The 4,588-nt window shown below is 35.6% G+C and overlaps 1 pseudogene; it reads right to left on the bottom strand.

The window, feature by feature from the left end:
* Positions 1–2,787: 2,787 nt before the first annotated feature.
* On the bottom strand, positions 2,788–4,182 carry LOC139037671 (securin-like; annotated as a pseudogene).
* Positions 4,183–4,588: the final 406 nt, after the last annotated feature.

Below are 4,588 nucleotides of genomic sequence, written 5' to 3'. Positions count from 1 at the left end.
TGAACAGTTGACTCATTAGAAAAGACCCTGATGATGGGAGGGATGGGGGCTGCTGTAGGAGAAGGGGACAACAGATGGCTGGATGGCATCACCAACTCAATGGACATGAGTTTGAGTAAACTCCAGCAGTTCGTGATGGACAGGGTGGCCTGGCGTGCTGCGATTCTTGGGGTCGCAAACAGTCAGACACGACTGAGTGACTGAACTGAACTGAACTGAACTTATGTGTAGTCTCTGTGTTGTTGTAAAAGATTGTGTGCTATAACCAGTGTTTTCTGACAAAACTGTGTTAGCCTTTACTCTCCTTCATAACTAAACTTACCTGTTACTCCAGGTATCTCTTGTCTTCCTATTTTTGTATTCCAATCTCCTATGACGAAAAGGATATCTTGTTTTGGTGTTAGTTCTAGAAAGTCTTGCAGGTCTTCATAGAACCAGTCAGCGTCAACTTTTTCCATATCAGTTGCTGGGGCTCAGACTTGGATATCTGTGATGTTGAATGGTTTGCCTTGACTATGAACCAAGTTCATTCTCCTGTTTTTGAGCTTGCCCCCATGTACTAAATTTCATACTGTTTTATTCACTATGAGGGCTATTCCATTTCTTTAAGGGATTCTTGCCCACACGAGTATATATAGTGATCATTTGAATTAAATTTTCCCATTCCCTTCCATTTTAGGTCACTGATTCCTGAGATATTGACATTCACTCTTGCCATCTCCTGCGTCACCACTTCCAATTTACTCTGATTCATGGACCTAACATTCCAGGCTTGCAATATTGTTCTTATAGCATTGGACTTTACTCTCATCACCAGACACATCCACAACTGAGCTTTGTTTCCACGTTATCACAGTTGCTTCATTCTTTCTGGGGATGTTAGTAATTGCCCTCTGCTCTTCTGCAGTAGCATATTGGACATCTTTCAATGCCATTCTCTCCTCGAGGTAATGAAGGCACTTCAATTGGAAAAAAAAAACAACCTCTGCAGCAACAGAGAAAAAAATCCCTATAGATCAATTTAAAAACTGATGTCTTTACCCAGCTGTGTGTTTAAATCAATGGAGATAATATTCCTTTTCTAGTATTTATGACTCCTTTGATTTTTCCCTTCAATATCTTGTTATTTTCTATATATGAATTATATACAAGTGTTGTTTGATTTATCCCTCATATTTCACTATCTCTGGAACAATTTTAAATGTTTTTGAATTCTTAATTTCAGTCTTCACTGGTTCATTGTAAATATATAGAAATGCAATTGATTTGTGTGTATTGATCTTGTATCTTATGACCACACTGAATTCACTTGTCAGTTCTAGAACCTTTCTTGCAGATTCCTTGGAATTTTCAACATATAAATTATGTCATCTGAATATTTCTTCTTTCATCTCCATCAGTTTTCACTTTATCATATAACAGTATTACTGAGATAAAATACAATGCCACAAAACTCAGCTGCTTGTGTACAATTGAATAATTTTAATATATCTTAGTTGTGCAAATACAGTCATAATCAATCATAGAAGACATTCATCACCCTAAAAGAAAATCAGTTCTTATTAGAGATCATGCCATCCAATCCTCCCTGAACCTCTAATATACTTTTATATCTCCCTAGCTTTGTATTTTAGAAATTTTATATGAATGGAATTGTTCAAGATATGGTCTTTTATGACTGACCTCATTTAATTAGCATAATGTTTCAAGGTTCGACCATGACAAAATAACTATTCATTCTTTAATGATTGATAATTACATGGTTATCCTATGTTGTAATTATTCCTTCACTGGATGTTAAACATCTGAATATATCCACATTTTGGCTATTACAAATAATGCTGCTATGGACAACTGTATACATGGTTTTGTGTATGCCTATATTTTAAGTCTTGTATGTATACCTAGAAGTGGGATCCTTGAGTCATTTGATAATTCTGTATCAATATTTTATGAAGTTTACAGACCATTTTTTCATTTTGATTGTATTAGTTGGTGTGAAGTAGAATCTCATTGTGGAATTTATTAGCATTTCCTTCATAGATAATTATCTTCTATAGCTTTTGGGTACAGAAGCTACCCAGACAGGTACTCGGTCTTCTGGGTAGACTGGCCATTTTTATATGGTCTTTTTTATTGTTTTTACAAGTCAGTTGAGGTACAATTGACATTTTATTGTACACATTTTTTATTTTTTATAAAACTTAATTGAGTATAATTGACATATTACATTATGTGAATTTAAGGTGTACATTGTAATGATCTAATGCATGTATATATTGCTTATTATTTGCCACAATAAGGTCAGTTAATACATCTTACATCTCAAAAATTATGATTTTTTTTCTTTATTGTTGGTGTAGTGAGAACCTTTGCAATCTAGTTTCATAAGAATATTCAAATGTACAATATAGGACTGTGAACTATAGTCACCATTCTATACACTCAATCCTTGAATTTTCTTATCACTAGAAGTTTATAACTTTTGAAGAATATATCCTTATTATCCCCAATTTCCCAGATGCAGTCCCTGGTAAACACTATATAATCTCTGCCTTTATGGATTCTACATATACATGAAATCATATATTATTTGTCTTTCTCTGTTTTATTTCACAGCAATAGTGACCGCAGTTTTCTTTCTTTCTTTTTTTTTTTCTTTCTTTTTTTGTTATAACATTCCATTATATGTGTGTATATAGCATTTTTTTTAAACTTTTTTTGGAAGAGTCTGTTAAACAAAGAGTTGCCTTGTTAATGTGCATGGTTAATACAAACTATAAAGTGCTAAGAAAAGTTAATACCTAAGTCATAGTAAACAGGTGGCAATTCAACATCCAAGGTCAATAGAATACTTGGGGGGACTACAACAGATTAGACTCCTATGGTGGAGGACACATTTTCAGAGGTGAAGTGGGTGCAGGTGTAACAGCTTTTCAAGTTCTCTCTCATCACAGAGGATCATCAACAGCACTCCATTCCAGGAAAAGTGTGCTATCTGGTGCTCTTGAGGCTGGATGAAACTCAAAATCTAGTGGATTGAAAGGGAAGGATTTTTCTATTTCTGGATAAGTGTTAACTGGTAGGAACTGAGCTTTTTGCTTTAATGACCTTCTCAGTCATGTTTTTGGTAGAGAAGGTTGTGTTTCTGTTTGAGTGGTTCACTAGTCTTTGTTGACTTTTCTGAGGTTGACAGTTTCCAGTGCCTTTCTGGCAGCTCTGAGTAAGGTGGGTGGAACATCAACATTTTGCCAACATGTGGTGTTGAAACCTAAGATCTCCCCTCTAAAGTTTAACAGAAGGCACAGACTCCAGCTTCACTTTTTAAATTGTAAGTAGTGTTACCAATTGCTTACAATTCACATCTTTACCATTTTTAAGAGTGCTCTTTAACCATAATTTCCTCACATTCTGTTTCAAATAAAGTCAGATTTTTCTGTGGGTAATTTTGGAGCTATATATATCCTTATGGCCTCCTTTTCCTCTTGTGACAAACATCAGGTTACTTTCTGGAACTGGGAATAGGGGCAATAACTCACCTTTCTTGGGGAGACACTAAGCTGATGATACAGTCTCCAGTGCAGAGGTCCCAACCTTTTTTTGGCACTAGGGATTGATTTAATGGAAGATAATTTTTCTGTATCAGGGGTGGGAGGATAATTTGGGGATGACTAAGTGCAAGACATTTATTGTGCACTTTATTTCTAATCTAATGTCACTGATGATCTGACAGGAGGTACTGGCCCATGGCCTGGAGGTTGGGGACCCCTGCTCTAGTGTTCTTGAATTTTTTTTTTGCACCTTTCCTGAAAGTTTAACTTACAAGTAAATTGGGCCAATGCTGAACAAGGCCCCAGTATTTTCAGCTTGTTAGACTAGGGTTGCTTCTCTGTTCTATAAGTGGGTTCCTTTGGAATTCAGTTGTTTTATTCACTATATCAGTGAATAAACATTTTATAATGCACTACTTAAGTTGTATAGTAATTTTACCCAGTGTGGTCAAGAGTTTAGTCTCTGCAGGTAGTAAACAAACCTACTTTTCATTTAAAGAATGTTTTTCTTGCCAAATATGACATGCATATACTTCTAAGTCCAGTGGGATTTAATGGAGGTTCTAATACCACTGAAATAACAGGCCTGACAAACACAGTGATAGGGCACCTTATACTGCAGCCCAGACATTTTGTGAGTCAAATAAATATCTATCCCATTATCAATATTGCTTATTTAGACACTTCTACAATAATACTAAACTCTGAAATTTAAATATGTTTACCATAAGTTCTATAGATGACTGTCCCTCATACCTAGATATATTCTATACATTTTGCATAATATAATTTTTCCCACAGTTCTCTGTGCTATGTGCATTTTTCCTAGATTTAAACTATTGAAAGTGTCTTATTTTTTACAAGTTAAAAGATTTTGTTGTTGTCCAGCTGCTAATTAGTATCCAATTCTTTGTGAACCCATGGACACATGCCAGGCTTCCCTGTCCTTCATCATTTCCCAGGGCTTGCTCAAACTCATGTCCATTGAGTTTGTAGTGCCATCCCACCATCTCATCCTCTGTCATCCCCTTCTCCTC

The sequence above is a fragment of the Odocoileus virginianus genome, chromosome 12 (assembly GCF_023699985.2).
Source record: "Odocoileus virginianus isolate 20LAN1187 ecotype Illinois chromosome 12, Ovbor_1.2, whole genome shotgun sequence".
In the NCBI taxonomy this organism is placed as follows: domain Eukaryota; kingdom Metazoa; phylum Chordata; class Mammalia; order Artiodactyla; family Cervidae; genus Odocoileus; species Odocoileus virginianus.
The sequence above is the reverse complement of the archived record's forward strand: the minus strand, read 5'-3'. Positions and strand labels throughout refer to the sequence as shown.